This window comes from Palaemon carinicauda, chromosome 33 (assembly GCF_036898095.1).
Source record: "Palaemon carinicauda isolate YSFRI2023 chromosome 33, ASM3689809v2, whole genome shotgun sequence".
Lineage (NCBI taxonomy): Eukaryota > Metazoa > Arthropoda > Malacostraca > Decapoda > Palaemonidae > Palaemon > Palaemon carinicauda.
In genome coordinates, this window is record NC_090757.1 from 38,801,471 (window position 1) to 38,813,970 (window position 12,500).

A 12,500-nucleotide genomic window follows, 5' to 3' on the forward strand; every position below is an offset into this window, starting at 1 on the left:
AGAGAGAGAGAGAGAGAGAGAGAGAGAGAGAGAGAGAGAGAGAGAGAGAGCTATCTTACCTTATCTCTCCTATATAATAGAGCAAGTCTTTGGCAATATATATATATATATATATATATATATATATATATATATATATATATATATATATATATATAATCCGGTCATACTCAGCTCTCCCCATTACTCAGGTACGGGGGAGAAGGAGTAGTCATACCCTTGTGATAACGGTATGTGCGTGTGCATATCTAATTACATAACAATCATTTTTGACGGGTCGCGTACACTAATGAACGATAGTTAACCGAGTCTCCCATTTGTGACATACATCCAACTTCATTAAAACACTATTTATAAAACACTTGACAGTAATCTTGTATAGATTACCTGACTTTATCAGAATGGCCTGGACCATTAAACGGGCTCATTCTCAAAGTCCAGCCGGGAAATAATGAGGCCCAAAACCCCAGGCTTCGATAAAATGTTGATAATTTGTAAAATGGTGGAGGCACGAAGTACTACCACACTCTTATCAGGAAGAGCCTCTTGACATTGAGGAAAATTTTTATTTATTTATCAGTTCATTTATAGCATTATAACTTGGTGGTTTTTTTTTGCATTTGGTAATTAATATTAAATCAAGTTTATATTTTGCAGTAATTTTTTTTTCACAGTTGGTAATAAATATTGAATTAAGTTTATATTTTGAGGAAAATTTTTATTTATTTATCAGTTCATTTATAGCCTTATAACTTAGTGTTTTTTATTTTTCATTTGGTAATAAATATTAAATCAAGTTTATATTTTGCAGATTTTTTTTCACAGTTGGTAATAAATATTGAATCAAGTTTATATTTTGCAGTGATTTTTTTTCACAGTTGGTAATATATATTAAATCAAGTTTATATTTTGCAGTGTTTTTTTTAGTTTGGTAATGAAAATGAAATCAAGTTTATATTTTACAGCTTTTATCACAGCGGGTAATAAATATTAAATCAAGTTTATATTCTGCGGCTTGTATATAAATTATATAGGTTATAAAATTGCACGAGTTATATTTCAATAACAAATACACCTTTTTATGTTGTTTCCTACAACAGAAATTTTTGAGATGTTCGCCAAAACTGACGGTAATCTTACTCTCATTTTTTATCCAGATCATTATAAAATACGATCTATTTTCTTTCATCTACTCTTTACTGTTACTATTTATTCAGGAAAAGTAAGAAAAGTTTTTCCTTTCTTCCGGCACAAGTAAAAGTTTTTTTTTCCTACTGTCTTTAGATAGATGTTAGGGAAAAGTGCTCGAATTTCTATTTACAGTCTTTCGAGGTAAATACATTCTTTTCCTTGGGCTACCCCTTCCGGCCAATGTTGGTGTAAGAAAGAAAGGTCCTCCGAGTAAATAAATGTGTACAGTTGTCTACTTTACTCTAAGCCGTAGAATAAAGTAAGTCGACAAACTTGTTACTTCTCTACACAATTATTTCCTTGGAGGACCTTTCTAACAGAGTCTAAGTGGTGTTTTCCTGGTCCAGACAATAAAGCCCATCGTCTATTTGACCAACAATCTTTGATTGTATCCATTCTTGATTATTTAGTGAATCATATAGCGTATTCCGCGTTAACAGGAGGATAAATCAAGCAAACTTGCGAAAATAATAGATGCCTGACATCTCCTTATATGGAGAATCCCGTGAAAGATTAGCCTTATCCTTCACTGGAATAGCTACCAGGCCGTGCTGTGGACTTCACATCGCCTGTGACAAAGCCACTTCGCTGATGTAGGGGGTTCGATAAACAAACTTGCTTGAGGGTGCACTCGGCCCACTATTCTATCTAATTTCTCTTCCTCTTGTTTTGTTAAAGTTTTTATAGTTTATATAGGAAATCTTTTATTTTAATGTTACTGTTCTTATAATATCTTATTTTTCCCTTTTTCCTTTCCTCACTGGGCTATTTTCCCTGTTGGGGCCCCTGGGCTTATAGCATTCTGCTTTTCCAACTATGGTTGTAGCTTAGCAAGTAATAAATAATAATAATAATAATAATAATAATAATAATAATAATAATAATAATAATAGAATCAATGACACGTTATAAGAGGAAAATCAGTGTAACTTGGTCCAGAGTGAGAGGCATGTCACTTTAATTTTACATTTTGTTGATAACAGAAAGTTATTCACTGGCACTTCTTGGAGGGTGAAGGTTTCGTGATTGGTGAAAGTAGTGATAGTTCTATAGTCAATAAAAGACACTAGAAAATTACGGTTTTCTTTCTATAAAAATACCATAGTGTCTCGTCTTACATTTTTGGAATTTAGTCTATAACCTGGACACACGCTATGATATGGTAATGAATTGAGTAGACAAACTGTGGACTCTTTCGTATTCTGGGACCTTGTACTTTCCCTTTACTGGTTGCAATAAGAAAATATAAATTTATCCAGGGCCGAAGAGGAACCGGGTTTAGGAAGGCCTTGTCTGATTTGCGGCGCCCCTCGACAGAGCTACGGACTCCTGCCACGGTCGTCATGTTGCGCTCATCCCATCATCATCCTATATAATTTTTTTCAATTCCACATCCTTACCCCATTTACGGGCCCCCTGTAAGGGAGACCAATCTAAATCCATTTATCCATCCACCGTGTACTTTTCCCGGCATTCTGGAAACACGTTATGGATGGAGTAGACTCATTTGTAGTAGACACTGTAGGTAGTACCGTGTCCCCTTTATGTTCTATTAGTACCAGGGACCATTACCAAACCCTACGCACATTCGATCTCTATCGATTACGTTGCTTCATTGATTTCATTCTGCAACGCTACTGGAAAGAGAGACAGAAATATGTTGTCAAATTACAAGTACAAACAAAAACTGTAATGTTCGGTTCACCACTGTATGCATTTATCTGTTATTTTGGATATATATCCCGTCTTTTTCTCAAATACTGACATTTAATTTTTCCAAGCAAATTAATGGGCATTTGTTTACTGCATATGACTGCTCACCTTTTGCTTATCATACTGTCGTTAATAAGTTGGCCAAGGCACCAACTATCGAGATACTACCGCGAGAGTTATGTGTCCTTTGCCTGGCCAAATAATACTACACTGGATTCCTCTATGGTTACGGCTCATTTTATCCTTTTCCTACTCATAAACCGAATATATTCTTCACACATTCTCCTTTTTCCTCCTACATTTAACAACACTAGATAACCGAAAATTTTATTACTGCACTGAAATTTGTTCATTGGCTACTTTCCACTGGGCAAGAGACTGTAACTATGGTAAGCAGCTCTTCTAGGACCCCAAAACAAAACCATTGTTCTCTAGTCATGGGTAGTGCTATAGCCTCTGTAGCATGGTCTTTCTAGGATTACTTTTCTTACTCGGGGGTGCACTTGGACACACTATTATATGCTTCTTTATTTACTTTCTTCACTGGGCTATTTCCCTTGTTGAAGCCCTTGGTCTTATAACATCCTGCTTTTTTAACTATGGTTGTAGCTTAATAATAATAATAATAATAATAATAATAATAATAATAATAATAATAATAATAATAATAATAATAATAATAATACGGCATACTTGTGTGCGTGTGTAACGCCGATAGTCTACGGCACGTCATGCTACGTCCCTAAGTGTATGGACTTCTAGATCTTTACTTTTATTGTCAACATTTTAAAGGGTAAAATAATAATAATAATAATAATAATAATAATAATAATAATAATAACGTAGCATAAAAAAGAAATCTATTATTATTATTATTATTATTATTATTATTATTATTATTAACGTAGAACAAAAGAGAAATATATTATTATTAGCATTATTATTATTATTAGCATTATTATTATTATTATCATTATTATTATTATCATTATTATTATTGTTATTATTATTTATTATTAGCATTATTATTATTATTATTCTAAAAAATAAAATATAAATGCATTCATTCCATCTTCACGTACATCAAGTATTGACAGGAAAGGGGACCTCATCCCACGCAATCGATTTACCGCTCCCCCTTGAAAAGCTCACCTGGGATTTATTACCTTCGATTCCTAAACCAAAAATATAGACTTACTAATCCATTCTCCCTTTGGAGACTCCTAAATTCCCCCTCTAGCCCCCCCTCCCCCCCCCCCCACCCCCACTCCATACACCTAACCTGCCTCGCCTACTCCACTAGGAGGTACTCCACCACCCCACATCAAACGCCCACAGTTAGACGTCAATATGTGGGTTCCTCTTCTCACGCCCACAAGGGGTTACACATCCATCCATAATGGAAAAAATATTATAGAGGTAAGACTGCTCTTGTCACGGCATTGCAAACTGGAGCGTAATTTCGTACATACGTGTCACTTTAATTACGTAGACTGGAGACAAGACTGGAAGTCTTTGGTGTTATTAATGGGGAATAAGTAGGACTTTAAATGCTCTGCTTAAAGAAGTCATTGTCGTCAACCAAAGGACTCAATAAGTAATAAATTTCCATAATTAAATAAAAGAATGGCATTGTTTTCTGACAAGTTGCTTAAAAAAAAACATTATATCCTAATTTACTCTCCCTTTGCAGAAAGACTAGAATAATTAGAAGAAAAAAAAAAGACAAAACATAAACTGTGTTCTGTGCGCTCGCGCACACAACCACACATCATTATACACCTTCGCATGTACATTAAAACATGCAAACAACACCAACATACATGTGCAATAAAACTATTTTATCCTCCCCTTACTCGGACCACCACCCCTCCCGAGAGAGAGAGAGAGAGAGAGAGAGAGAGAGAGAGAGAGAGAGAGAGAGAGAGAGAGAAGAGAGAGAGAGAGAGAGAGAGAGAGAGAGAGAGAGACCCAAAACACCCAACGCCAACGTGTTTGTTTGTCTAGGGTGATGATGAACAGCCGACACCAAGACTGTTTTTCGTTTTGACGTTCGACGTGGATTCACGTGCGTTCACTTGGGTCGTTGAGCTACTGTCTTGTTTCAGAATTTTTATATTGTAATCTGTGGGATTATTTTTAAAGGATTTGTGCATTTTGATAGAAGAATGTTGTTGTCTTCTGCCCTAAAACACACACACACACACACACACACACATATATATATATATATATATATATATATATATATATATATATATATATATATATATATATATATATATATATATCAATGGATAGACAGACAGCGTGATATGCTTTAAAAATTTTCACTTTTAACCAGAGGAATTTTGCAGTTCCATCCCATAGAACAAACAAACATTGTGTATATACACATAAATTGGCACCCAGATAATCATATAGACGTGCATATACATAAAAAAATTATATATACTATGTTCTATTTCCCCTAATAATCATTACAATAATAACACAGGCCAATTTTAACATCATCAAAATACTGAGCGTAATTACACATTATGTTTTCTTAGTCATTATTAGCCCTAATGGCGCTTTGCTTAAAAAAAACAATAAATAATTTTGCGCACCTGACTGCAATACGTACGAACCAAAGAACGAATGTGGATAATCATCTGGAAAAACTGACATGTGATTAGCTGTATTGTCCTTGGATTACCTTCTCGTATATGGATATAACACAAAATAAACACACACATTATATATATATATATATATATATATATATATATATATATATATATATATATATATATATATGTGTGTGTGTGTGTGTGTGTGTGTATATATATAGATAGATAGATAGATAGATACATACATACATACATACATACATACATGCATACATACATACATAAAACGTCCAAAGACATCTAATATTCCAACTACTGAAATCGTAGATGAACCAGTGAACAGTAAAGCTTCTACACTACAGCATCAGTTACTGACTGTTGTTGATATAAACAGTATTGCTTCTAACATTATCAGCAACAACAACTAAAAACTTTCAACGGTATAAAAACTCAGCAACTCGAAATAAGGACATAAACTTGGAAGATAACCACGAAGCAACGAGGGAGGGAGGGAGGGAGGGTCAGGGGTTAGAAATTGGGATACAATGGGAGAAAAGTTTCACAGAGAACGAAATTATATCCCAGAAACTTTAGTCTTCGCCGATAGTTATGAAGTGATATTTATATTCGGAGTTGTGGAAATTCACTGACGCAACTCCTCCTCCTCCTTATTGCCTTCGCCAAAATCAAAAATTTTTCGAAGGGTATATTATTATTATTATTATTATTATTATTATTATTATTATTATTATTACTTGCTAAGCTACATCCCTAGTTGGAAAAGCAGGATGCTATAAGCCCATGGGCCCCAACAGGGTAAATAGCCCAGTGAGGAAAGGAAACGAGGAAAAATAAAATATTATACTACCATTATTACAAATACCGTAATTCTTTTATCATTCATTTATTATTTATTGTCATTTTCATCATTATCACAAAACAAAGTTATAACAAACATCACTCCTACAATTATAATTGTCATAGAATTTTACTTAGAGCGCGCTTGAAAAGATTAAATTTTCCTCCCTTATAAAACTAACGCCACTGATAATATTTAACCGTGATTCCCTCACCGAAACCAGTAGGGCCACGTTAAGGCAACCCAAGCCAGCAGCAAGGAAGAACGGAAGACAGCGAACGGCTCCAGTCGTGGGCCAATGGCAAAGTATGTCAGAGTGATTACGCACACGCAGGACGTTTCGGCAAGGTTTGACCCTGGCCCCATAACATCTCCTATACTCCCGAATCCGTATGTCAGCATATGCACGTATAGAGTAAATCTATTGGTATTCTTATTTATTGTCATTAGAAATAATCACAGAGATTTGTAAAATTTGTATGATTATTATTATTATTATTATTATTAATTATTATTATTATTATTATTGAGGCCCTTTGCGTCAATAGGCGTAGGAGGAGATGATGATGATGATGATGATGGTGATTATTATTATTATTATTATTATTATTATTATTATTATTATTATTATTATTATTATTATTACATGACAGATAAGGACGGCTATAAGGGGAAAAAAATTGCTAAATGGAGTGAAAAAACCTATTTAGCAGAAAAAGTGTCATAATTTTTTTTAAATGCATGAATTTATGATCGTAAAACCAATAAAATATAAATTTTAGCATAAATACTGTATACATTCACAAGTTTACATTAGTATAAATTATTAGAAAAAAACACAAGAGCATAATAATCATGAGAAATCCAATGCGAACTTCTCTAAATTCGTAAGCGGCTTAGAAACATCAAAACTGAACCTTGTGCCAATCTCTTCCCTATATCTGTAAAATAGAAGGCTTTGCGTTCAATCTATTTTAGCTAGCTTTAATTTAGTAGCTGTTACGAATGATAAGGCTGAGACGCAATATCCAAAAGGCCTTTTTTTTCATTTATACGACCTCTACTCATCATCATCATCATCATCTCCTCATACACCTATTTACGCCAAGGGACCTCGGTTGTTTTCGCCAGTCGTCTCTATCTTGAGCTTTGATGTCCAAATCTCCATTCATCATCTGTCACTTCACGCTTCATAGTCCTCACCCATGTAGGTCTGGATCTTCCAACTCTTCTAGTGCCTTATGGAGCCCAGTTAAATGTTGGTGAACTAATCTCTCTTGGGGAGTGTGAAGAGCATGCCCAAACCATCTCCATCTACCCCTCACCATGATCTCATCCACATATGGCACTCGAGTAATCTCTCTCATTGTTTCATTTATAATTCTGTCTTGTCATTTAGCTCCCAATATTCTTCTGAGGGCTTTGTCTCAAATCTACAAAATCTATTTAGACATTGCTATCTATATTACTACGTAGTTTAATTACTTTTTAGATAAATGGCATAATGAATTAATTATAAATAAAACACGTGATGGCTCAACTCTCATAGAAATATATACTGTAAATAACACTTTATAAACCTATTAAGGTAGATTTTCATTTGCAAAACCACCATTAGTACGGTTGTTATACATTGGAATGATACTGATATGCTCAAAAGAATCAATCTTATGGTACTACCATCAGTCAATGGAAACATATCACTATAAGTGAATATGAATTAATCTTGGATTAGCATTTATCCATTTAAATCAAAGTTAGGTAAAATCTATATTACAAACATTTGACCAAATCGAACCACGTAATTCGTCAGTATGCAAATCATGTACTATAATAAAAAATGCTTAATACAACTTTGCATGACTAATAGGTACATAGCCAAATAAAACATCCGTGATAAAAGAATAAAAAAAAAATATTGTGCGTTTCCGTGACTCACAGCACATTTTCAGGAAGCTATAAATTATATCTTGACTTCAAGATAACCAAACACTAATTGTCACGTTAGACACACACACACACACACACACACGTATATATATATATATATATATATATATATATATATATATATATATATATATATGAACATGTGCTCTTAAGGAACATAATACCAACATTTTCAGGAAGCTCTAAATTAGCCCAGACTTGAAGATACGAGTGTTCGTGGCGCGGGCACACGCACGCACGCGCGCGCGCACACACACACACACATATATATATATATATATATATATATATATATATATATATATATGTATATATATACAGTATATATATATATATATATATATATATATATATATATATATATATATAAAATATGTGTGTTTGTGTATATAATTATACTCTGGAGGACACGATCCCTACATTCACTAAAATTGTTATCCTAAGACGCCACTGGGTGCGTCTCTCTCTTGTGCTAATAAGGTTTTGGAACTGTAATTTACGCGAAGCACTTCGTATAAATTTCACCTCGAAATAATAGAAATAAATTTCACAAACATCAAAACAAATAATGCTAACATATAAGTCTGTTTGGTAAAATATTCAATATGCTTCCTAAAGAAAAAAAAAATTCAAGGGAAAGTTCCCACAATAATGTAACCATTACGAACCCCCTTCTAAGGACACTGAAGACCTCTGGGGAAACGCCCTCCGTAATTAAAATGAGCACGTGTAATACCTGTACCATTAACACTCCTCTTTTGACTGTACAGTATACACTAGCTCCCACACCCACCAGCTCAAACTCCTTTCTCTTCTTTTCCTCCCAAAAGAATTTTTTGTTGAACAGGCTGACAAGTCTTTTTTTATAGTTTACGTATGTCTGTTTCAATGTTGTTCCGGATCTTAAAATGTTTTATGTTAATCATTCATTACTTTTCTTGTAGCTTGCTTATTTCCTTATATCCGTTCCTCACTGAGCTATTTTTCCCTGTTGTAGCCCTTGGGCTTATACAGTAGCATCCTGCTTTTCCAACTAGGGTTGTAGCTTAGCTAATAATAATAATAATAATAATGATAATAATAATAATGGTAAAAGTAACATGACTCTAAATATCTTTCGTTCGTGACGATTTTGTTCACGAACAATTCAATTCTTTATTTGTGTTTCATTCCATTTACTTTTTTCTGTCTATGCATCGTCTACTTATTCGTAAATAGGGCTTGCATAATAGATCAATATGACTTTAGCTGAGAGAGAGAGAGAGAGAGAGAGAGAGAGAGAGAGAGAGAGAGAGAGAGAGAGAGAGAGAGAGAGAGAATATGAATGTAACCCTGCAACTCAGCTGACAGGAGACATGCTACCGAAGGCATTGTTCGGCAATATAAGGTTTGTAGATGATTTTGGCAAACTCCGGACCGTACCTTATAAGCCAACCTGACACTCCTCAAGAATGCTGAATAAGCAACGTCATGATATACTTGAAACCGTTTTAAATACTTCCCTTTTTTTGTTACATATTTATAAACAAGTAATGTGTTTGCGGTCACTAGCTTCTATTTTTGGAGTTTATACACCAGTAACGTTTTTACATGTGTTGAATTCTCGATTTGGTCATACCTATAAACTTACAAGGTTTTGATGTTCTCCATCTTATATTCTCTGCTATATTTACGAACCTGTGATGTTTTCGAGTCTTCCACATTAAATTTTATGTTATATATACTTATGAATCGCTTACGTTTTTATGTTTTCTCGTTTATATTTTCATCTGCTGTATTTCTGTTATGAAGCAGCAATGTTTTTACGTTCTTCGGCATATACTTCCAGCCTTATTTCTGATATAAATCAGAAATGTTTTTAAGTTCTTTGGCATATATTTCCCGCCTTATTTCTGATATAAATCAGCAATGTTTTTACGTTCTTCGTCATATACTTCCAGCCTTATTTCTGATATAAATCAGCAATGTTTTTACGTTCTTCAGCATATATTTCCCGTCTTATTTCTGATGTAAATAAGCAATGTTTTTACGTTCTTCGACATATATTTCCCGTCTTATTTCTGATATAAATCAGCAATGTTTTTACGTTCTTCGTCATATACTTCCAGCCTTATTTCTGATATAAATCAGCAATGTTTTTACGTCTTCGGCATATATTTCCCGTCTTATTTCTGATATAAATCCGCAATGCTTTTACGTTCTTTGACATATATTTCCCGTCTTATTTCTGATATAAATCAGCAATGTTTTTACGTTCTTTGGCATATATTTCCCGTCTTATTTCTGATATAAATCAGCAATGTTTTTACGTTTTTCGGCATATATTTGCAGCCTTATTTCTGATATAAATAAGCAATGTTTTTACGTTCTTCGGCATATATTTCCCGCTTTATTTCTGATATAAATAAGCAATTTTTTTACGTACTTCGGCATTTATGTCCCGTCTTATTTCTGATATAAATCAGTAATATTTTACGATCTTCATGATGAATCTGCGATGTTTTGACGTTCTTCAGCTTATATATATTTTCTGCCATATTTATATGACTGCGACATTTTTATGTCCTTCAACTTCGATTCGGGCTAAATTTTTTAATTTGCGATATTTTTACATTATTCAGCTTATACGCTTAGCTGTATTGATGATTGATTGATTTGAAATTTTCTGGCATTCTGACAGCTCTACTGATGAACCTGCTATATTTTTTACGGTCTCAAACTTAAATTCTATTCCATTTCTATGAAGCTGAAATATATTTACGTTCTTTAGCGTCCATTTTTGGCTATATTTATGAACCTGTACTATTTTTACATACTTGGACTTATATTTCCTGCAAGTCACGAACCTATATGGATTTTATGTTCCTCAGACTATATTTGCTGTTATATTTAAGAACCTTTAATTTACTCACCAGTAAAATATGAAGTGTAATGTTATCATTTCGTATGTACATCTCATAACTCCCCATTCACCCAATAACGATTACACATCAAAACTTTGAATTCCACAAATCATCCAATACGAAGCAAGGATGCTTAAGTAAGTGGACATGATATTACTCATCTTTTTACATAATCATCATCAGCCGTGACTCATCAGGACAAAAGCCTCAGACATGGCCTTCCACTCTCGTCCGTTTATGGTCTTTCTATGCCAGTTTATAACGGGAAATTTTATTAGCTCGTCAGTCCATCGTCTGTTCTTCCTTCTACTGCTGCTTTTGCAATCTCTAGGGACCCATTCTGTTATTCTCTATGTTCATCTATCATCTGTCATTCTCATTACATGTCTTGCCCATGTACTTTTCTTTTTCCTACATACTAGTTTGCCCTCGTATCCATGTTGCTCTTTTTCTTTCATATTCCCATCATTATTCTTTCCAAAGCTCTTTGAGTTGTGTTAGCAAATCTAACATCTCATATATATACACACACACACACACATATATACATATATACACATATATATATATATATATATATATATATATATATATATATATATATATATATATATACATACATATACACACACATATATACATATATATACACACATATATATATATACATATATACATATATATACATATATACACACACACACACATATATATATATATATATATATATATATATATATATATATATATGCGTGTGTTTCTCTCTCAGATAGCCATCCGTCCAAATACAATATAACACGCTATTCATAACTATCATTTGTTTTAATCGTTCCGCTTGCAATTTCGAGAATGGAATCTACTGTACAAGGGTCAGGTAAAATTAAACTGTGGAACTTTCCCCCGTAATGTGTTCAATATTCGGCTTTACAACACGGCTTTAAGAGATACACAAAACGGGACTTTGGTCATGAATGCCACTTTGCTCGGTCGTAAAACGAATCCCTCTGTGTCAGATATTCTTTGGATAATATGAAGAGAGTTGAATTCTTATACTTATCCAGCAGTTTCCCCTCTTTTGATCCATGCTACAGTTGCCTTAGGATATTCTCTCTCTCTCTCTCTCTCTCTCTCTCTCTCTCTCTCTCTCATCTAACAAGTTTTGCCATCCTCGGTTTAAATTCTCCTAAGGTATTAAGATTAGTCTCTCTCTCTCTCTCTCTCTCTCTCTCTCTCTCTCTCTCTCTCTCTCTCTCTCTCTCTCTCTCAGCAGTT